This window comes from Sceloporus occidentalis, unplaced genomic scaffold, assembly GCF_023333645.1.
Source record: "Sceloporus occidentalis isolate IW3139 unplaced genomic scaffold, rSceOcc1.0.p SCAF_5, whole genome shotgun sequence".
NCBI classification, from domain to species: domain Eukaryota; kingdom Metazoa; phylum Chordata; class Lepidosauria; order Squamata; family Phrynosomatidae; genus Sceloporus; species Sceloporus occidentalis.
The window spans coordinates 51,541,121-51,565,908 of NW_028316985.1; the positions used below are offsets into that span (position 1 = coordinate 51,541,121).

At 37.1% G+C, this 24,788-nt stretch overlaps 1 protein-coding gene across 5 annotated transcripts in view; it reads right to left on the bottom strand.

Annotated features, from left to right (window-relative positions):
* The window catches only part of LOC149312150 (synaptotagmin-1), a 419,893-nt gene that overhangs the window by 320,333 nt on the left and 74,772 nt on the right, over positions 1–24,788 (bottom strand). For 4 of the 5 annotated variants that reach the window (XM_089524048.1, XM_089524049.1, XM_089524046.1 and 1 more), the window contains exon 2: positions 8,696–8,797. The exons of the other annotated variant lie outside the window; for it this stretch is intronic. The gene's annotated coding sequence lies outside the window, so the exon portion shown is untranslated. The remainder of the gene's footprint in view (positions 1–8,695; positions 8,798–24,788) is intronic. 5 annotated transcript variants of the gene reach the window in all.

Sequence of the window (24,788 nt, forward strand, 5' to 3'; positions counted from 1 at the left end):
AAAATCACTTGAAGGCACACACCTCCCAAAGGATAAAGAAATCTTAAGTTTCCAAAGAAATACCTCTTTGTACTGCTAATAGCATTCAAATTTTATCTTCTGGACTTTGCAATATTTTGTTCCCAGTGCCACATGGCCAGGAGGAGGAGAGGCCTGCTTGAATAATATCCCTTCACAGAACAACACACCAACACCTCGAGAAAATGCAGGCCTGTGACTAATATAGTCGGGGGGGTTTCATCCTGTATAAATTTTTAACACCTTTGCATGAGAAAGAATCCAGTGGAACTTTGAAAGCTTGTATCATGTATTTTGTATATTTTGGTTGGTCAAATAAAGGTATCACTGTTTTGTGGATTTTTGATGTTATTGTACTCAACAACAACAAAAAGGAACACTGCACTCTGCTTGCTTCTTTATTTACTGTAAGATAACTGTGAATTTTTGAAAATGCACTTACAAAGCTAACCACATGTGCTTGATCTCACCTGCTGCCCAGATACAAACCAATGTAAAAACAACAACAAGCAAGCTTTAGTCATAGCAAAATGCAAGTCTTGTCAATGCCACTGCACTTGTAGAACTGTTTTCTCAACCCCCCTTCCTTCCTGCTTTTAGCAACATTTTTTTCAGAAAGTGAAAATCTATCAGGAAGCTCCCCAAAAAGGTGGGGAGGAGAATATGTTCCCTATAATGGAGATAGCTGTCTTTGTTCCTATCTCTGTTGGTCCATTTTCAGCACAAACATAACATCAAAGGCACACCTACTAAAGGAGATCTAAGCACCAGTGTGCCACCTGCACATCATTTTATTATGGGGAAATGGCAAACCTTCTTCCCCTCCTATGCCCAATGATTTGTTTGAATGAGTAGTCACTCTGATTAGCCTGACTCAATTGCATGATTAACAATAGCTTTTTATTTAGGAAATGAATCCAAACACAAATGTGCATGGAAGAAGCACAGTGTAGATAAATGTGATAATTAACAATATATTCTGCAAACTAGCTAGGAAATGTAACAGGAAATCCCATGGGAACCATTTTCATTTCCTTCGTGTTTGGACAATGATTTGTTTTGTTGGAATGCTCAAACAGTGCCTTCTGATCTGCGTTGCCTTGAGATATCTGAGCATTAAAAAAACCCTAAGCTACAAGGAACATTTTATATTCCCCCCCTCCCCACATATTAGTTTGATTTTGATGCAATGCTTTGAAGGCTGCCAGACAAACCACTGTATGTAGCTGTTACTTTGTATTTTCTTGCTTTATTACATTTTCAGAATTAAAAAAAGAGAGATAAGCACCAGCACAAGCCACTGTTATCAATATCAAGGAGACACATACAAAAGATATTTGAACAAAATGAAATTTCCCATGTCAATAGCAGACAGGCTGTAGCTGGAAAGTGCTAGATAATTAAATTGAGGAAAGTATTGCAACTTTTGGACATCTTATAGGGATATTTTATGTCTCACACAGATAAGAATTTGCACTTTAAAACACACACATGAAGACTTAATATCACATGATTCAATGATACAACATTGGATACAATTTGTTTCCATTGTGACATCTTGTAAATAGTCATGAATTATCAGTGTGGCCATGTCTTCTTTCTAAAGATATGGTGTCTATCATTATCAACTACTCCATATTTGTCCATATTTAATAAAAAGAAAAAGATGGCTTTGTACTGGTCTAGTATCAGTGCAATGCTATGCATGTATGCTAAGAAGCAAGTAGAACTGAGTCCCCAAGCTGCATGGGGGCTGCCGCTACAGGCAAGAGGGCTTGTTACTGGTTTCAGTGATGGAAACCAACATGCTGTGCATGTGGCACACAGGGCAAAGTGGCGTCGTGTGTAGGGCAGGGGGCGAGTGAGCCTATTTAAGGACTGGCTGTTCCCTCACACGCTCTTCCTAGTTGTTTATGTGTGCATGGGTTTGCAGACTCAGGTTGCATCTACACTGTAGAATTAATGCAGTTTGATATTGCTTTAACTGTCATAGCTCAATGTTACGGAATTCTGGATTTTGTAGTTTTGTGAGATTTTTAGCCTCTGTCACAGAGCTTTGGTGCCACAATAAATTGCAAATCCTAGCTTTACATAGGATGGAGCCATGACAGTTAAACCGGTATCAAATTCCATTAATACTGCAGTGTGCCAGCTGCCTCAATTTTAAAATTCTTTATTAAATCTACAGGCAAGGGGGGAAATGAAAAAATAAAATTAAAGAAGGGATCAGCAATAGTCATTAGCCGTTCAGGTACCTTTGAGGGATGCCCCCACTACCCTGATTTTCTTTTTTAAAAGACTTCCATAATGCCCCCAACATCATCTAGGAGTGTGGGCCAATCCTGCCATGTTTCTGCCCTCTTTCTACAGTTTTACTTCATATTTATATACATACATACATACATATATGCCTCTGACATGTCTAAAATGCTGGGAGGGGGATGAGAAGAAATTAGCTTTCATACCCCATGGAGAAAATTTGAGACAATTATTTTTCCAGAGAAATAGAAATTGCCCTACCTTTCTAGAATGAATATAGATAGTGATACATTGTTCTGTGAATTACCTCAAAATCTGTAGGATCACCTCTCCTGAATGCAAGAATAAAATATCTGGAGATTCATACCGCTAGTTTACAGTGCAGTCCTACACGAGGATGCTTGTGGAATACCCTCCTTCAAAAAAACCAACAACCCCCAAAACAAATAATGATCCCAACTATTATTTCTGATGGAAAGATCAGGACAATTATCCTTTGGATTTTCACTGAAATGTTTAATGAAATTCATGTTCAAAATCATTACAAAACCATGAAGAAAATTTCTATTTTAGGATAAAGTAAATTTCATTTAGGTTTTCTTTTAAAATCACAAATTAATTCAGAAATAGGATGAACTGCTTTCCAATGAACATGTGTATCACTGAAGTGGAACAGAAATTAGCTTTTCATCCCTGACCCTGTAATTATCTACTCAGAATAAAATTATCTCTTTTTCAGTACATCTCTGTGACTGTGTCATCTTTCTGAAATACTTCTAGCCTCCTGTTTTGACTGTGATGTTTCTTTCAAACCCCACCTTCTTATAGCTTAGGGGTATATGCTGATAATTTGCTTAGTAATACATTGCTTGAGAATCTGAAACACAATTAGGTATGCATGCATTATTTCATGCTTTCATAAGGGAACTTCATGTTCAGCTCTCTAAACATTTCATAGAATCATAGAGTTGGAAGAGACTGCTAGGGTCATCCAGTCCAACCCCCTGCCATGCAGGAAATCTAAATCAAAGCATCCCCGACAGATGGCCATCCAACCTCTGCTTAAAGACCTCCAAAGAAGGAGACTCCATCACACTCTGATGGAGTTTGTTCCACTGTTGAACAGCCCTTACTGTCAGGAAGTTCCTCCTAATGTTGAGGTGGAATCTCTTTTCCTGCAGTTTGCATCCATTGTTCCGCATTATGGTCTCTGGAGCAGCGGAAAACAAGCTTGCTCCCTCCTCAACATGACATCCCTTCAAATATTTCCTCAACATGACATCCCTTCAAATATTTAAACAAGGCTATCATATCACCTCTTAACCTTCTCTTCTCCATTCTAAACTAACCTGTGTTGACTTTTTGTGATTATGACATTGCTTTCTAAATGTTCACAGACTCTGTTTAATGATCTCCTCTAGAATCTTTCCTGGTATTGATGTCAGACTAACTGGACGATAATTGCTTGGATCCTCTTTTCCCCTTTTTGAAGATGGGAACAACGTTTGCCCTCCTCCAGTCTGCTGGGACTTCTCTTGTTCTCCAGGAGTTCTCAAAGATTATTGTCAATGGCTCTGATATTATATTTGCCAGTTCTTTTAATACCCTTGGATGTAGTTCATCTGGTCCTGGAGACTTATATCCGTTTAGGTTAAACAGATATTCCTGTAATATCTCTTTACTTATTCTGTGCTGAAATTTCCCTATTCTGTTCTCTGTTCCATTATCCTCAGATTGATCACCCTTTGCCTTTTCTGAGAAGACTGAAGCAAAAAAGGTGTTGAGTAATTCTGCCTTTTCTCTGTCTTCTGTTAGCATTTTGTCATCTTCTGCATGCAGTGGGTCTACCATTTCCTTCTTCTTCCTTTTGCTGCGGTCATATCCAAAAAAGCCTTTTTTGTTGTTTTTAACCTCTCTGGCAAGCCTGAGTTCATTCTGCACTTTAGTTTTTCTGACTTTACCCCTACATGTGCTTGCTATTTGTTTGAATTCCTCTTTGGTGATTTCCCCGTTTTTTCATTTCTTATATATGCTCAGTTTAAAAGTTAGCTCAGTTGAAAGTTCCTTAGTCATACATCCTGGTTTGTTGAGACACCTCCCATTTTTCTTCCTCACTGGAACTGTTTGAAATTGTGCCTTCAGTATCTCCCTTTTAAGAAACTCCCATCCGTCTTGAACTCCCTTCTCTTTTAGTATTGCTGACCATGGGATCACCCCCAGTATTTCTTTAAGTTTACTAAAAATCAGCTTTCCTAAAGTCTAGAATTCGTGTCTGACTATGCCTGGCTTCTCCTTTCCACCAGTATGCATATAAATAAGCAAAGAACCAAATAGAAACACTTGTGGATTATTGAGCCCTTTGCAATATTCCTAAAATATGTCCCAGAAGTTAAAAAGAGCATTGTTGATGGCAAAAATAAAATAAAATAAAAGTTTAGTACTCATTATCTCCATGATGTCACACCTTGTTTATTTTCAGCAGGTGGGAATACTGAGAAAAATAAAATATTAGCCTTTACTTAAAGAGAAAAGAAAATAGTAACCTTTATTCAAATATTTAGAAAACAAGTAGAAAATTTTGTAATGGGTATGAAACAATACAAAGGATATTCCAAGGTTTGACTTATGTCTGACTTTCAAATGTGTATGTTCTTTCCGAATTATATATTGTATTCTTTGTTAGTAACTTGAATGATGATGGTGATAGGCTCAGATTAGATAGGCAAGATTTTTTTACAAAAATATGACTGGCACTCATTTCATAACTTATAGACATTTATGTCTCGATTCTACAAAACACTAATTAATAAATCTTATTCTCTTAAGGGAGGAACATAATGGGACACAATTTCTGAGGTACAGAGGTTTACTACATGTGGGTTCTCACTGCTTGCTGTGAGCAAAGAAACTTTGCAACTGTCCAGCCAGCAGTGGGTGCCAAAACTTGACATAATATTAAAATACATATTAACAAGGGAATTAGGAGAAGGGACTGATTATTATCAGGATTATAGGTCAGGAAAGTGAATTTAATTCTTTACTTCCTTCTTAATGCACTGTCAAAAATGCTCCCTTGAAAAAGGTGTTCATTAGACAAAAATGAGGAAAAATGTGAGTATTCTTTAGGTCTGATTCACTACTAAAGATCACTGTTGTTATTCAGAAAAGGAATTGTAGCCATCCAGAGGTGGCTAGTGTGTTAACTTAAAGAAGTAGAAACAGGGAGCATTCAATGGAATCCCTAGAATAAATTGTCTCAAGAAGCTCAAAAATCAGTTACTGTTTTTTCACTTGTCTAGTAAACAGTTTGAGAAATTTTTGAACTTTTTTGAATTTTTTATTCTAAATGGTCCCTGAGGAGCAAGTTGGGAACATGTACAGGTCAAAATGAATAGAAGGTTTTTTAAACTTTAAAACTCCACAATCTTTTCAGACATGTCTCCAGTTTCTTGTATGGCCTATCAACCTAGCCAGCATAGCCAGAAGTCAGGAATGATGGTATTTGTAATCAAGTAGCATTTAGAGGGCTACATGTTCCTCAGCCAAGTTCTATGTGCTCCTGATGCAAGTCCTCTGCTCCAAGCAAAATTACTTCCCTAGTAGTGGGAGGTAGTGACATAAAGTTGATTTCTAATCAAGAGACAACCTATGGCAATAATCTAGAGAAAACTAATGAGACAAAATGAAAATATCTGAAGAATACAAATTATGAGTTTGTTTAATATAATTCTAGACAAAAAGTAGTTTCACTTTCTCATTTATGACTATTAAGAAATATGGATTAACTGAAAGTATGTTCCTTCATTAATTATCTTCCCACTTATTATATGTTCTCTCCCATCAAACATGGGCTACTGGAATAATTTATCTTGTCAATAGCATGATAAAGCAGCTATTATTATGAATGCACTGCCTTGTGGAGATGGGTGATTTTTTTGTGTTTTAAATAAAGGACTGAGTGGGGTAACATTTGTCCTATGAAAAAAACTTTTCATTTGGAATTTTTCCCCCTGAAATGGCAAACACCAGCGCTTTCTTTTTCGAGGTGATGTAGGGTTAGTCATAAAAAATCACATTGAATGCTATTCAAATTGTAGGCTATTTCTTTCTAGATATAAAATATTTTATTTTAAAGGGAACAATTAAAGAGACATACAAATTCAACAGACTACAATACTGTACATAACTGTACATTGTACTTATGTGCAAGGTTTATTGGTCTGCACATGCACAAAAATGAATCAATTATTGTTTATTGACAACAAAAATAATTGTTTTCCATAGAAGGAATTTACATTAATGAAAACATTGAATTATATATTGCATGTGGGAACCATAATCTTAACATATATACTGTAAACAACCACTGGTGTCTACTGAACTGAACATTAAGCACATGTAATTCAGCATGGAGGTCACTGTACTAGCATTGTAGTAACCATTACCTACCCAAATACATGTCAATTACAACTCTCTCTCTCTCTCTCTCTCTCTCTCTCTCTCTTTTAAACAATCTAATCACTAGTTGTCTATAATCAGTTGAATCACTCCAGAGAATAAGATTCAATTAGTTAAACATGATTCTGAGGATCTGGACATAATTAACTTGCATTAATATAATCATTATTAATAATATAAAATGTCAGCATTATGGAATTCATTTCATGTTTCTGAATATTTAAAGAGGTAAGAACCTGAATTAAAAGACTGTCATTTAGAATTAGTGCTAACTTGAGTGCACTGTAACCACTGCCTCCCAAAATAACAGTATTTCCATTCATATCAGTCATACTAATCTGGAAGAGATTATTTTTGTATTAACCAGCAATATAAAAACTCCATACCATCTTTTCAGATATTAAAGACTCCTCCATGTGATTTGAACTCATTTAAATTGCAAATGTTTCATATTCCCCAAGGAATACATAAATACAGCTGCAACATAATATTCTGTGCTCTCAAAAATTATTTTGTGCTCCCAACAATTATTACCAGAATATTTTAGCAAATGGATCTATGGATATCTCAGATCAGTAGTTCTCAGACTGTCCTCTAGATGTTTTTGAGTCTGACTTCAGGAAGCCACAGCCAGCATGGCCAATGGTAAGAGAACTGGAGGTTTGAAATCAAAAACATGAGGCGGGCCAAAGAGTGAGAAGCACTGTCTTAGATCACTGTCTTTGGGCCTCTAAATGTTTTGGACATTACTCCCAGAAGCCCCAGAAACTGTGAGAGCTGAAATCTAAAACATCTGAAACAAAAATTTTTAAGAACCACTGCCTTAGACTGTGTGCTCTATGTTAAGAGTGGGGTATAGCTCTTCAAGATATTATTGGAGCTTAATTCCCTGATATGAGTTGCAATCCAGCATTTCTAGAGCCACACATTGTTCTTCCCTTCTGTACACTCTCGTCCCTCTACATTTGCAGCTTTGACTTTTGCGGATTTGATTATTCACAAATTTTATTACTATGTTCTATCTAGAAACATCTAGGTTCTCCAGCACAATTCTATGGTCAACTTTAACCAAAAGTTTCACTGAAGGACCTAAAGGTTCCTAGAGAGAACACATTTGTAGTTCCTCTAGTAAAATTCTATGGTCAATGTCTGGCAGATGTTGACCACAGAGTTGCACTGGAGGACCTAGAGATTACTAGAGAGGTGTTCTTTCAAGTAAAAACATAGTGTTTTTGTTATTTGTGGTTTTTCCACATTCACGGGGGTCCTGTGCCCCTAACCTCAGAGAATGTGGAGGGACGAGTGTATATGAATGCAGTTAAGGGAGGAATCTGGATTGTATTTTGAGTGTCTGAACCTGTGCAGCATTTCCACTTGTCTCGAACTGAATGGAAGCACTCATTGACCACAATACAAGCCTGTGCAAGGCTTCTGAGCAAGTAGGTTATTACATGCACAAATTAATTATAAAACAGGATAGACAAACCTGATACTACTATATACCAATTTTGATATCCATCTATCTATATAGATATTGGTAACTGTGTAAAATAATAATTATTGTGTTTTAAGTTTTAATTTTGATAGTTTTACATTTCAGACTGTTTAGCACTGCATATTACAAGTCAACCCAAAAATCTCACACATAAAGACATATTTAGTTAAAACACATTCACAGAACCCCTTTATTAAGAAGTGGGAAAACTGAGCAGTAATATTTTATTACTGGATACAAAGATACACATGAAAAATGACAATGCTATCATATATGACAAAAGAAAGCTTATGTGTCACAAAAGGACATCCTTTTATTGCTTCAAACAACAGCAAAATATCACCATTCATTTTTTAAAATATTGAGTATTACATATATGAGGATGATTTTTAAAAAATGACGTTTGTGTGCTGGGAGGTAGTATAGAAATACCATAAACAAAAATACAAGGAAACAAATAAATACCTTATATGAATGGCATCAATACTGTATTCGCATCACAAGGAAAGTTCAAATGATGGCTGAATCAGTCTAGATTTGGAATCTTTGCTGTGCAGGTTCTTTTATCTATTTAAAAGAGGTAAAAAGGTAAAAAAAATCTTAGATGTTTCACATCTTTAAATAATAACCTCTTGAACTCAAACTTGCAGAATTTTAGGGACAAAGTAAGTCAGATTGTAAAGTTTCAGTGTAACAACTTCAAGATGAGGATGTGAATTTTTAAAGAACATAATATGCAAAAATAAAAATGAAAAGAAATCAACAATTATATATTTATTTATTTATGGTATACAGCTGTCCCTCCACATTCATGGAGGTTAGGGGTGAAGGACCCCCATGAATGTGTGGGGAAATTGCAAAAGGGGGGGGGGGTAAAAGCTGAGCTGATGCACTTGTCCACTTCCCTCTCCCTCCAGCCCTGTAACTGGATCAGCTGGACAAGGTTCTTATGGTGCAATTGTCCTGCCTCATTCACAAAATTTTTCAGGATATCCAGAAAAATTTCAATTTATTTGTAAGTCTCCTCAGTTTTTTAAACTTTTTCTTCTGTCTTTTTACTTATAATAGAAAACTTATTAAGAACAAAAAGACAGAACATTTTTTATTTTAGCAGAGTCCTGTGCCTAGAAGCATCCTAACAGTGCTATTTCCCCCCCAAAATCATCATAACATGATCTAGAAAAAAATTAAATTGAATGAAGCCAGTGTTTCCTTGCTTCTTTAGAGAACATGCTGTAGCTTGGTGGTACATTGTTTGCACCAAGAGAGCATAAGGTTCATTCTTTACTCTCTCTCATTAAAAGAAACGTAGATAAAAAGCCAAGGGGGAGACTTCTGCTTAAGACACTGGCCAACTAAATAGAACACTACTTGACCAGATAGCTAAATATCCTGGTTTACTAAGAGAGGGGTGAAACCGACCGTCAAAATGAAGAAGCTTCCAGATGCTTTGAAGGTATAGAGTTTAGATTATACAAGCCTCCAAAGCATCCCGATGCCACACTGAAGCTGCAGTAAGACTGGAGCAAAAAGGAGCCTGGGTAACCCAACTCCTAGTGGTGCTGGTCAGTTCCTGCATTCACAGCCCACCTTGGGAGCAAGCCATGCGGTCTGTTTGGATTTCACCCACTTGCGACCGGAGCAGACTCGGGCCATGCCCATCTGCTATGGCCTATAGCTACATATCCTGGTTCACATTAATATATTTTCTAGAATGTGAGGGAAAATATTACTTTTATGAAACAATCATGTTATTGTCCAAAATTCTGATATTTTTAGCTTCCTTTAATAATAATAATAATAAAATTTTTATTTATATTTTCCCGCCTCTCCCTACGGATCGAGGTGGGATTACAGCCAGTATCAATTCACAATACATCATAATTACAATTAGATAAAATCAGCTCATATAATAACACATCTCTTAAAAACACACAAATCACAATAAAATTTAAAAACGAGAACATCTTGAGGAAGATATATATTTGGGGCGATTTCCTCTACAGAGGGTCAGGTTGGTATGCTTGCTGGAAGAGATAGGTTTTCAGTGACACATAAACATCTTTTACAGTGACACATAAACATTTCAAAAATGGACCCTATAATTTTCTTCATAGTATGTTCATGTCTCAATTGATATAGTTTTGCTAGTCAATATATTGAATTTATTTAATTGTGCTGTGCTCCTCTTTTTGCCCACAGAGAAAATGAATGTAATGAATTCTCCAAAATTATATAAATTTATCCATTTTCTCTCATTGAATAATATAACATTTTGGACTACTCTCTGATTCCTAACAGGGATCCAAGAACTCTACAGTTGTTTATGACAAAGTTTCTTTGAAGAAAGAAATATCAGTAGGGTTAAAAGGAAATGCTAGTCAGATGGAAAATCAGTGATCAAATCTTTATTTTTTTATTTATGTGGAGTATTTATACCCCTCTCTTCAGCTATGAAGTCTTACAAATTGGCTTACAAATTTTTAATTAGACATTTTCCTGCCCTCAGGCTTACAACCTAAATAGACATGACACAAAAAGAGAAGGGAATGGCAGTGGGAAAGGGGATAAAGTCCAGCAATTCTTTTCTCCTTCTGAGGTCATGATGATGGCAGAAGGACTGGAGGGAATGCCCTTCTTCATTCTCTGGGCCAGACCTGGTGGAGCTGGGCTAATATTGTAACAGCCGCCCACAGATGGTCGCTTATACCCAGCCCATTAAAGGATGTTCTGTTAAGAGATCTGGCATGCACAGCCTTCAACCAACAGGAGGATCGACAGGTAGGAAACCTTCTTCCACCTATGAAGCCCTCTTAGCAGAAAGAACAGGGCAAATATATCTTGCTGTCATTAATACTAATTTTATAAAATATATACTTTTAAAAAAATGAAATGTGATCTATATTTTCACATGCTTTCTCAGGTTTTCTTGTAGATCTGAAACATTTCTGTACAAGTCCCCTGGGCTATAGAATGAATTTATCCTACTTACTGCATGAACAATCCATAATCCTGGGTAATGAAATAAAGACCAGTACATGTCTGGATGCTCCTAATGAGGCCAAATGAGCAGGGAAATCACCCAGATGTTTTCAGTTACATTATAAAAATCAGTGCCAGGAGGAAATTATAGTTACTATTTCTATACTTTTTAGTGTAAAAAGTACTGTTTCTTACTTTGTTAAAAAAGTAACATATACAATTTCACTTTCAGGATCAAGTTACATGTTACATGGGGTTAAATACTACTTTGCTTCATTTTTAAAGACATAGGCGGGTTACAGATGGCCCTCTAGGGGCCGTTTTCCCGCCACTGCCATTCGCTGCGGAGGGAAGCCCCAGCAGCCAGACCGCGAGGCTTCCCTCCACAGCGAAAAAGGAGCTCTGAAATGGCGCTCCTTTTCAAAATGCGGAAGTGGTGCCACGAGGGGCAGAGCGTGCCCTCGCGGCGTCACTTCCACCGCGACATGTCTGGACGCACAGCGTCCAAGACGTCAAAATGGTGGCGCCCATGTGGATGGGCGCCACCATTTACGACACACTCTGCGTGTGTTGGGGCCGGAGCGGGTTAGGAAGGGGCAACTCTTCCTAACCCTAGGACGCCCCTTCGTAACCCTAGCACGCACGGAGTGCGTCGGAAGTGGCGATGTATAACCCGCCTTTAAATCAGCTGGGAAAGTCATGAGTCACAGCAGAGCAAAGATGGAAGAAGCATAACTGATTTTATTTTCGCTTCAGTTTTTTTTTTTTTTTCAGGTCAGAATCTTCCTCTGCAATATACTAGTGATGCTGCTGTTATTATTTATTATCTTCATTACATTTCCTCATAGGTGTTTATTCTATTTTGAAATTAATTTTAAAAATACAGGCATTAAATCAGAATGCATGTAATAACATTACAATATGAGCAAAGTAAACTGTATGATTATGGGCCCAAACACACACGCCAAAATAAAGCTCCTTCAGGTCACTTTGGAGGTAAACTGTTTAAATGACACAAGCATCTTAAGAGGCCAGAAACTGTGCCAAAGCTGCACTCTGGTCCTTAGGACTGGAGCGTGGCTTTGGTGCGGGTTTCAGCCTCTTACGACGCATGCAGCATTTAAACAGTATACCTCCAAAGTGACTTGAAGCAGCTTTATTTTGGCCTGTCTGTTCAGGCCCAAAATATACTCTATATACTTATGTGTAAGTCTTGAAATTTAGGTCAAAAAATTGACCCCAAAAATCTGAGTCAGTTTATCCATGGGTCAATATAGGTACAGTATTGTACTTTAACTCTCATTTAAATACAAACCAGCTCCTGGTGAAAGGCAAAAGTGTCATCTGCTCTGGAATCACTTGAACCCCCTCTATTTTTTTCTTCTCTCCAGCCTTTAGTATGAGCAGAAACAATTATACCTGGTGGAATTTTGTAAGTTCTTTGGCATTATTTTTCTTTGCTTTGACCTTTACATCCTTTGTTAGATGCCCCTAAATTTTACCCTTGGCTTATCCATGGTTCATATCAAAATCCATAATTCTGACCCCAAAACCTGCCCTCAACTTATACATGAAGTCAACTTATAGTTATCTCTCTCTCTCTCTCTCTCTCTCTCTCTCACACACACACACACACACACACACTGTATCATGAATATGCTTGTGAAATGGCAAAAAGACAGCCTAAATTGAAATTCATTTTCTAATGAACGACTGGGCACGGAAGTCACTTAATGACTTTTGAAAAGTTACTTTTTTATCTGTAGCTCCCAGAATCTTCCCACCCCCCAGCCAACATGGCCAGCGATCATGCTGGCTAAGAAATAATGGCAGATGTAGTCTCAAAAATAAACATTTTCAAGCTCTGGTGATATAGTGCATTGCCTGAATCCAACTGCAAATTCCAACAAGGGTTGACCCACTGAATCAAGCAGAATTGTATATCAATAATCCAATTGACTCAATAGGTCTTCTCTAATTTTGAATAGAATTAATCCATGGCTGAGATTCAATCAGCTCCTCAGATGTTGTCAATGTGTGTGTGAGTCAGAAAAAATGCAAGTAGAATGCTTGGACTGATTATTGGGGGAAAACAACTAGGATATAATGCAAAGTGAAATTGTTAAGCTTTCTGCTTTCTGCTCATTTATTTGGATACACAAATTTTGTTATTATGTTATTTTTTAAAAAATCTATTATTTTTCCTTAATCCATAAGCAAATTCATATAAAACTGAGTAACAATATGTCGACTCAGAAATAAAGCTCAATCAGACCTGTTGGGAATTAATCCAAGTGGTATAGGATTGCAACCTATATCATGGCTGGAATTCATTCAGCTCCTCAGATGTTGTCAATTTGTATGTCATAAACCAGGTTAGCAAACAGTAAGAAATTAAGTTCAACAACATGTAGAGGGCCACCCTTGGCCTAAATCCATTTGCTAGTCCCAACGAGAGCAGAGCCACTGACACAATTGCAGAGTGCCAGGTCAACATTTATGGAAATGCCAGTAGTTTCAAAGGGGCAAAGCAGATGGGCAGCTTGGAGCGGTCAGCCTGAAGTCATCTGCTGCCACAGTCCCAAATGGACTGGCGGCAAAGCGTGGCTTTTTGCCGCTCATTTTCAGGCTGGTTTCGGGCTGCCTTAGGCGGCCTCAGAGCAGCTTCCACATGCATCAGGGGCATACATCGACTGCACACCACATCCTCGAAGCAGCCAGAAGCCACTCTATTTGGCTTGTCTTTTTCATGCCAATGGTTGTACCATGGTAGTTAGGCTAGCAACTGGATTTAGATCTGAAAACCCTAAATGTAATCCCTTCACACACAAACACACCCACCAACCATAATAAATCCAATATATGATTCTAAAATACCTTCACAACATCATAGATCCTCTGGAAAACTAGAATATGGGCTTCAGAGAGAAATATAGACAAGCTATTTAGACAACTCTCCTTCCTACTCTAGCAGTAGAAATTAATCTTATTTCAGATTTTCTTTTTCATCATCCAAGGCTGCTATACTATGGAGACATATGTGAGCATAAACCACAGTAGGATTTACTTCTGAGTATAAATGGATGTGATTGATCTGCTATTCTGATTATGACTAGACATTCCATATTTTAAGATGGCATATTTTCACATTGAAAAATAGTTTTTTGGCTCCAAGTAAAGTTATTTCCACTCTTCTACGGGTGGAACTTTGCTTGTTGCTGATTTCTTGAAATGGTTTGACTCTTAGTGATAATTAGTTAATAGTTAACTGTAAATCCTACTGTGGTTTATGCTTTTCTTCTAAAATTCCAGTTCTGAAGCCCTATAAAGCTTCTTATAATTTGCCAGCAGGGGGCAGGACAATGTCTGTGTGTAAATCACTACTATGAAGGAACATATATGTTATGTACCAAAATGGTATTGGGAAATATATTGGGGAAGGGGATTCTCTTCAGCAATATATGTCAAAGAACATTGTGCATGAAAATAGTCATTTTAAAAGAGATTGATTGTACATTAAGAATAAACTATTGGGAAGTTATTTTTTTTTTAAAAAAAACACAATTAGTTGTATAATTCACAGCAAAATCCCAGAATCCCAAGTGTACTAGCGAAAGGCAGGGACAAAACAGTGCTTCAGTGAATACATGCTAAGAATGAAAATAGGTTCGTCTCAGGATTATGTTTTTAGATTGAGAAATCCAAGTTGAAAAGGAGTGCAAAGGGGTTATAAACATGGTCTGAAGGTAATTTTATACATAATTTTAAACAAATAATTGCGCACATGAAACAATGAACCATCAGAAAGCAAAGTTGTTATATCTTAGTCACCCATGTGGGCAATTTTGAATTTTGGAATATTTTGGATTTTGGAATTCCAGATAAGGGAGACTCAGTCTGTATTACCATGAAAAATAAAAGGGGGTGGGGGTGGGTGGAATCATCCAACTCATCTGAAGATCAAAATCAGCCACAAAGTTGTATTAAAGAGAAGTGTACAAAGGTGTCATGCGACAATACATTACTCCATTCAGCTATCTAAGTAGCTGGAGGAACACTCTTCCCCCCTGTTTTAATTGACACATGAAAATAAAGAGAGGTCACTGTTTTTTCCTAACACTTGTACAGTTAGTTGGTGCATCCTATTCCATTGCCACACTCCATGATTTGTTTATCCAGTATAAATCCCACTGAACTCTTCCAATTTTTACAAGTTACCAACCAAACTCAAAAGATCATGAAAGAAGTTAAAAGTTTATGAGAGAAGGCCTAGTTGTATTACCATAAATCAATAAACCTGGTTCTGGTGAAAAATCAGTATCCTTGGTTGTAATTTCACCCATCTCTTTATACAATGCTTTTTGAAAACATTTTGATTTAATAAAAAGACACACCAGATAATCAGAAACCATTGCAAAGTACTACAAAGTTACTCAGAAATTATCCAGGAATCTACAAGTAAATTCCTGATGCTTGGCTGAATCACTATAATCCCAGAAAAGATTATATTGATACTCAATATCATTTTTTTAAACCAAAGGTGCTACCTAAAATTGTGAAACAGGGTTCAAAATCAGATTTGAGAGGATGAGGGAAGTCTTCTTTACTGAGTCAATGTAGCAGTCTGTTTCACCCAAGGTCCCCAGGCCTCAAGGGTTTTAAGTGTGAATGCTTTTATCTCTTTTATATATCTTGCCTAAACTATACAAACTGGAAATGCTATGGTTCCAACCAGTGACATGAAAGACATTTCACTTTTATTATGGAACTAAAGTCTTGGCTTGTTGCAACACAAGGTTCAGCATTAATGTTCTGTGAGAGTAAGATTTCTTTTTTAAGGGAGAAGGATTTAATGGCAGTTTTATGGAAAAAGTGGTAAATTTTAAAGAATTTTAATGTACAGGATGTTGCAAAAACCTAAGGCAGGTACCAAGGCAAAACTGTTGCAAAGCTTAAAGAAAAAGAATAAAAGACACAGTGACAGATCTATAGCAGCTTTTAAAATGTATTTTAACAGAAAACCCTTCATTTTCAAAGACCTGTATTGGTCCTTATTTGGACAAATGCTATATGAATCATCAGATGGGTTTAGAAATATGTTTTGGTACCATTCAGTTAAAGTGAACATTATTTTGTATTTTCTTAAGCAAGGCTTACTGAGTTCAAAGTATGTTCCCAAGTCTCAACTGAAGTCTAAGTCCTGTAGATGAGATTTAAATATCATACTGGGAAGCATATTTTCAGCAATACTGACATGAACAAACATCCTTCCTTATAAATGTTGGCTTTCATTCTGAAAGAATGTGGACAGAACACACATTACATCCAATATTTTGCTGGTGACTTCTACTTAAAAATGCTTTACCAACCTTGGGCTAGGATCCTATAGCATCAAACCTCTCATGCAGTGGATTCTACACAAATGGCATGACACTTCCACCATTGGTGTACCTGAGCACACCTGTAGTGGAGGTCATGCCATTTGTGTAGGATCCACTGCCTGGGATCCAATACTTCATTCTAGACTAGAGCAAAATGTCCCCAAAATGTGCACCTCCCAGCATAGGTCAGCTTTATACATAGTTGACTATTTCTTTTACAATTAGTAGTGAAGGGTCCTTGAAGTTGAGGCTGTATGGGAGGGAAAACACAGATGATAAAGCACTTCTTCCATTCTCCCTTGGCTCTGAGGATAGCATGGAATCAGGCATATATGGAGATGGTCTCTGGTAGAAGGCTGCAAATCAACTATGCTGGGCAGTATTTACATTCTGCCAGTGTTGTCTAGGATCTCAGCCTTACACTTCTACTTTTTCTTCCCTACAATTTTGTCACATTTTTTAAAAAAAAGGCAAATCTACAGCTGATCTGCTTTTCTCTGTCTACACAGTTTTAACAAATTTAAAAATTCACTTTAAAAAAATGAAACTAAAAATTGTTCAACCATTTTCCATTTTCTCTTTCATGTCCAATAAATGAACTCTACTGAAATCTTAACTCTGAATAAAGGAAATCAAAATTAGGATGGGCAGCCTTTAAGTTTAGAAGAGCAGTGAGTGCTCCTATAATGTGATGGCCCATCAGTGAACCTGTATGATAGACAGTCAAACATCAATGAAAGGAAGGAAAGAAATCTCCAGGTGCACAGGAAAAAATGCTGTTTATTGAATCCAATAGGTTTTGAAAAGAGTTCTCCCACAGGCACATTCTTCAACAAACAGTTTTATTGTGTTATCTGCACTCTGTTTTGAAGAATGCCCCTAAGAGAGAAATCTGATAAAAATGTACCAGACTAAATAAAACAAAAAACAATAAAAAAACCCAAAACCTACATTTTTATTGTGAATCTAATGGTTTCTTGACTTCTTTTCATTCTACAGAGCTGCCTATCCTCCTAGTATGTTGAATTCTTCCACATAAATCACATAATGTATAAGACGAGCATTTTCAAAAGATGGCATAGCACAAGTGCCTCCCAATGGCAAGGTATAAATGTATTGATAGTACCACTTCTCTAACAAACAGTTCCAGACTGCATTGACTAATGGATGAATAGAGGAATTGCTTCTGGATATGTCCACCATTTTTGCTTCTTAGATCCTTTTTCTATGCTCATGAATACTGTACATGGTTTGTGTCCTTTTAAAAGGTCATTTATTTTCATCAGCTCTATGTTGCTTTTATTATTCCTTAAATGTTACAATCCAGAGTTTGGTTAAAAGTGTCTCGATAAAAACAGCAACAACCCCATTATATAAATCACTCCCATTTACTGTTGCCAAGTTGGAACATATTACAGACCTCCTTGCTTAGATGTTCAATAGACATTATCATAATGCACACATGGTGAACTACATAAAAATAAATCCACATCTGGATACAGTGGGCTATTCCATGCTATTTCTGCTTTTAGTGCAAATTCTACTGATGATAAGCTCGCCCACTGCCTTTTCTCAGATATTCCCTCCAGATCAACTAATTTACTGGCTGCTCAACACAAATTTTAGTTTAAATTGCAGTTGTGACCTTCAACCTCTCAATTATATATATATATATATATATATATATATATATATATCCATAGGTGTGAACCCTGTAGAGTTGGTAAAAACAAAACCTTTCACTTATATTACAGGGCAATAAAATACAAGCAAACAAGCTGCCATTTTAAAGAGAAAGTTTTCATTCTTCTTGCTTTCCTGCTGTTACTGAGGAAACTCAAGAACAAATTATGAAAATCAACAGATATGACCAGTTTGTAAACTATAATACAACAGGAGTAGTTATTGCAGACTGATAGAAAGGCTGTAATACAATATAACATAACTTTAGCTGTCTATTTTTCAGCAGACAAAATAGCATTTTCCCCAAAAGGTTTGATATTGCCAGTTACTGAGATGTTACCCTGAACAACAAAACACAGTCCCTATGTTTAAACGAATAGCTAATTATGGATAAGGCAGAGGAAACATGTCTTCTGTTCAAGACATAGCCCTATACTACATACTATATCGTTCTCTTAAAAAGTGGAAAATCCTGTGACACTTCAAAATTCAACAAGTTTTATTTGATTTAACATTTCACAGACTACAGTCCATTTTGTCAGTTGCAATTTCATCATATGAAAGTAAGCCTTTTGCTGTATATACCCAAATGTTTTATTTTGAAGTACCTTTTCTGATCCCTTGGCTCATTTTCCTGACAAATATGTATACAAAATCCTCTAACAACATAAAACTTGAAATCACACAATCAAACAAATCACAGACTATGAATTTACCATGTGCACCCAGGTAAGCTTTTCAAAAAGAATTTTGATTAGCTCCTCTAGAACTATTCACATTAACGGAGCAAGATGAGAAATAAACCAGCATTTAATGCTTTTTATAAAACTGTGTGAAATTTGCACACACACACAGAGAGAGAGAGAGAGAGAGAGAGAAAGAGAGAGAGAAAAGAGAGGGGGAGAGATGAATTATATATATATATATATATATATATATATATATATATACACATACATACACACACACACACACACACACACACTTCCCTTGTACATACATTTCTTCCTGTAAAATGTGCAGGCTCTTCTGAAGTGGAATGTATGAGAAAATATAGAATGGCATAGGTCTCAAGGTCTTCTCATAGTAGTGACAATCTATGATTTCTGTCTATTTCCTCCATCCCCACTGTCCCAATTATATTTTCCTGTATCACAACCTAAGCTATGCACAAGGATCTCCTACAGACAGGCCACTACAGCAGCTGCAGACGATAGATGAAAACAGGAAAAAAATGTTCCCCAGGCAGTATTCTGTATGTGATTTGCAAGTATATAACTCAATAACCTGACTGGTCATAATTCTTACTTTTATATGCCCTGCAACTTTCAGGTAAAAAGCAAAGTTTGACTTGTGAATGAAGGCAAAGCCTGGGTTGTCATAGTTTAGCCATATTATGAGAAGAAAAGACTCACTAGAAAAGACTATAGTGCTTGATAAATTTGAGGGGAATAGGAAAAGAGGAAGACCACATTCCAGATGGATAGATGCAATTAGAGAAGCCACAGCCATGAAGCTGCAAGAGCTGAGCAGGGTGGTTGAGGATAGGGTGACTCTGAGGTCTCTCATTCATAGGGTCACCATAGGTCAAAGTCGACTTGAAGGCAGTTAACAACAAACAACAACAATGGAAATTTTGGCTGGTTGTGATCTATGTCACAGGATTTGCTAGAGAAATGAAGATCCAGGCTCATGAAGCTCTTTACATATTTGGAAGTTTCATAGAAATAAGAAATAACAACTTTATTTCTCTTGTAAAGTTTCCATTTACCAATATTCTCATGCAATTTCCACTTCCTATTCATTGCTGTACATTCCAATTCAGTGTAGGTGGAGGTGAGATGCACTTTCACATGTCTAATTATACACTTCACCTTAACTAAGCACTTTGCAAGATGACACACACTAATTGCAGATTAGCGTCTTTATTTTGCAAAGATATATGCATGGAAAGTTTAGGAAACAAGAAAGTACAATCTTAGTAGTCTGTTGTGGGCAGCAAAGATAAACCCCTTTTCTCAAAAGCAAAGCTGGAGGTTTTTATATTTTGATCAAAAAATGGGAGGGGAGATCAACAAAAGTAATATAGATTTAGTGGATATACTATCTAGCAACCATGCTTTTGTTTATGTTATTTATGTTACATATAATATTTTGTTCACTATTACACCCCCCCCCCACCGCCCCCGGGACATTGTTTTGAATTGTAGCTCCATAGCACAAAAGCTTTTATTTCCCACTAAAGGCACAAGCATACTAAACTTCTGCTTCTACATTTTAGTTTTCTTTTCAGTGCATTTTTCAGCCTTGCAATCTAATATACATTTAAGAAGGAGTAAGCCTCACTGAACTCAGTGGGGCTCATTTTGTGTGTGTGTCCTGTTGATATGCCACTTAATCTACCTGTCACTTTATCTCCTTTTAGGCATTTGGTCTGAAGTAATGATTCTCCTCTGAACACTTCATCTCTATTCATTTTCTTCTCTGACCTCTCTCTGACACCTCACACAGCATACAAGCCTCCCAGTTATTGCTGTTAGTTCTAACTGTTACATGCTGGAGACTCAAGAGCGCCCAAGTTATAGTCATAGAGGGCTATTGACAGGAGTTGCTAGAGCATTTCAAAAGCCTTCAAGTTTGAAGGCAGTGAGGGTAGGAGAGATAGAAGACCTATGGCGATTTAGAACCCAGAAGCTCCTTAACCAAAACAGGTGCAGGTAGGTTGAAGATACTTTACCTAGAAGGATAGTCTAGGCTAGCTCCTCTGGAACTTAACTTCACTGTTCTAACAACTATCTCAATAAAAATAATACTTTCCCTGCCATTTAGTGAATGGAAGGAAAATTATGTGTCTCCAGATATTGGAGCTACATCTCAAATGCTACCTGGAGATCTGAGTCCACCAGAATCTGGAAGCTCAAAGGCTTACCATCCCTGATTTGGTATTCACCCTCTGCCCACAGATAGCAGCCAAAATGGCTTTAAAGGAAAATAGACTAATTCTTGACAGACCCTATAAAGTTCAGGATCACAGGTTTTATACCTTTAAAACACCAGTTATTGAGAAACAATAGTATATATGTGGTGTGTGTGTGTGCTTTTTTCTTTATACGTTGGTGAAGGGCCACACTCAGCCATAGAAGAAACACAATGTTGGCCCAAATGAATCATTAGTCTCCTCTCAAGCTATTCCCCCAAACCATCTGTTCTAGCAAACTTGGTAATTCACTCCCCCCCCCCCCAAGTCAAATACTCCATTTGTACACCCATTCCATTTCTCTGAAACTTTTTCTATTCAGTTTTGTACACATCTCTGCTCAGGTGAAAGACAAATTAGATGACCTTGGGAAAAGTGGAATCCTAGCTTACTTGGATTTTAGAGAACTATTCTGAAATATGGGAATTAGACATCAACTGTACTGGATGGTAAGTGCCTGAAGCTGAAACACGTTGTTAAGTAATGAGTCACATGAAATTAATCTGAGCAATAGGTGATATTTACAGATATTTGCAAACAATTTGGCAGCTAGTATTTTTAATAAGAAAATTAAGCATGTGGTGAAAATTAATTAAAGAATACTAATCTTAAATTGCCTAAATATATAGATTTTCCCCTCCAAAGATTACATCCAATACTCTAATAACATTACTGGTGACAAAACGTGACTTTCAGTGTAGCCTCTAAAGAGCATCAGTCAAAACAGAAGGATGAGTCACTGCAATCCATACAGAATCAGAAACTAATAGGGAAACAGCAATTTATAGTACAATGGTATTCACAGCAGTGGCACATGGAGTCCAGGTTCTTTAAGTATTCTGTAAATAATAACTTTGAAAGGTGCAACTGACATGGAGAAAGGATGCAGTGATGAATCATCAGATAGTTTAAGTAAATTTTTGCCTGATTAAATGCATTGTTTTGCAGACACCTGCATGCCGCTGTCTGATGTGCTAGGACAGATTGAATTGTTCAGAGTCCTTTTTTTAAAAAAAAATACAGTCATGTTCGAAAAACGTTGTGTTGTATTATATTATGAAACTAATGCAAAACTGAATTGCTGTGTATTGAGAGATCATAATTTTCTCCCTTATATTATTGCTGAGGCTTGAATCCCAGCTACTGTTAAAGATGCATCTAATTCAGATTCATCAAGCTTCTAAATGCCTTCATGTCTCCCACAGGCTTTATCTCATCTCAGGAAAAACTTTTTTTCCTTTGTCTATTGCTACTAAAAAGGATTTCCTAATTTTTATGCTGTCTGGTATGAAAACAGGCACACTACATCTAGTTTCAGATCTCCACTGTTCACCAAAAAAAAGTGGGAGGAGGTATCTGTAATCTTGCAGGATGTGCTTCTCCACAGCCACAAACTTCTTTGCACTAGAGTCAGAACTGCAGATACATGAGGCTTCACTGCTCTAGTGGTGAGATACTATCTCAGTTTTCCTCTAACTGAACAATACTATCAATGCCTTTCTGCTCTCTGCAAGTCTAGTTTTCTATTGTTTTATATATAAATCTCCTCAAAGAGAGGAAGGATGTTTCAGTTGTTGCTGTTGTTGTTTAGATGTGACAGATAATGACAGAACTAGGAAGGGTGAGGCTTCTTGTTCCATGAATATCTTCATTCTGTCTAGAACTGCTCAAAAAGTGTGCAATGCTTTCCTGAGGAATAGCTATGTTAGTCTGTTACAGAAAAAAACAGAGAGAAAATCAAACAACAAAACAAAAAAGAGTCATGCGCCATCTTAAAGATTAGAACATGTATTAAAGCATATTTTTCTTGTTCCCAATACTTCACTTTATCCTATCCATGAAGAATTTCTAACAAATAAGCAGTACACATGGTTGGAAACATCTCTGTATACAGTTAGGCCAGATGGAAATTGAGTGTAGAAGTTACTGACAGTGGTAACTATGTGACTAACCCTGAACATTAACAAAATGGTTTCTGATAACACTGGGTAAGACAAAACTATTGTGGCAAACTGTAATTTGGCAGTCTCTTGTGTTAACCTCCTTTCAAAGTATCTCTGTCCGACAATGATGTCTTTAAGGCAACACAGTCCAGAATATTTCAGGAGAAGGTTGGAGTATTCCAGCCCACTAGCTGCCCCAAATTGCCTTCTGTTACATGGCCAGGGCACTCATGCACTGTTTACATGCTACCTGACAGTGCTACCAATGGTGTGTGTCGCTACCTCTGAGGCTGAAAACAAGGCACCCAGTGTCGATCACTGGGAGCCTTGTTCTGACATCAGAGGGAGCAATTCATGCCAGTGGTGGCAGGTGGGCACAGTGGTGTCTGTGTGTGAAAAGTCATCTGGCATCACTCCAGAGGGCTCCAGATTTTATGGAAAGATCCGAACCAAGAGATATTTAAGGATTGTATAATGTGTGTTTGGTTCTGAGCTGGCTGTATGTCATTAGGTCAGTTCATACCAGAATTAGGGACTGGGCCCTGAATCATCTGGGCTGATAACTGTGAGGATGGGGGGAGGATGTGCTATTCATGCAGACATGGCCTAAGATGAGGCTGGGAATTTTGGGAGCCTAAGACTCTTTCCCATTTTATGAACTTAAGTTGAAAATGCACTGCAGAATTAATCCAGTCTGAGACCATTTCAACTGCCCTTGCTCAATGCTAGGGAATTCAGAGAAGTGTAGATTTGTAAGACATTTAGCTTTCTGTCAAAAAGCTCTGATGCCACAATAAACTACAGTTCCCAGGATTCCTTAGCTCTGAGCTAGTGTGAGTCACCCTTTAGTCTACTACCACCATGCCATGCTTCTGATCAGATCCAACCTGCTGTCCATGTTAGCCAGCTGTACTTTAAAAACAAACAAACAACACACACATACACAGCCAAACCACATGACAAGCATCATTACTAATTTATTCATGACAGAAAATAAGACAACATATTTTGTACCAAAGTCCAGAGAAGACCCATTCCAGAATCCAGCCAACCTCTGTACCTTTGAATACAAATGAATTTCAAAGGATGAGTTCATTATATGTTTATGCTATGCTAACTCACTGGGATTTAAAATTAATCAGTTTTGTTTGGATGGTACCCAAGTACAGTACAGATATATTAAGCAGAAGTTGTAAAATATGTTGTTTTCAGGCATAGATCCAGACATCCAACATCACTTAAGTCAGAATCACTCATCAAATAGAGTACTTTCTACTCGCTGATATTTTAAGGTAAAAATTTGGAGTAGATGAAGGGAAGACCAATTTATTCAGCTGAGAAGGATAAATTCTACTCACACTTACACATACACAGAGAGAGAGATGCTATTTTTTAAAAATAGGAGGTGACATCAATTAAAGTTTCCTGTACACTTCCACCGCAATATAAATATTGAGAGAAGAGCCATGTATTTTGCCAGATCTACGTGTTTGTACAGCTTGAAGACCACCCCAGGACTCTATTTCTAGTTCAAAAACCTGGTTGTGGCTTCAGGTTAAGTGAAGCACTGACATGAAAGGAAGGTGATAGTT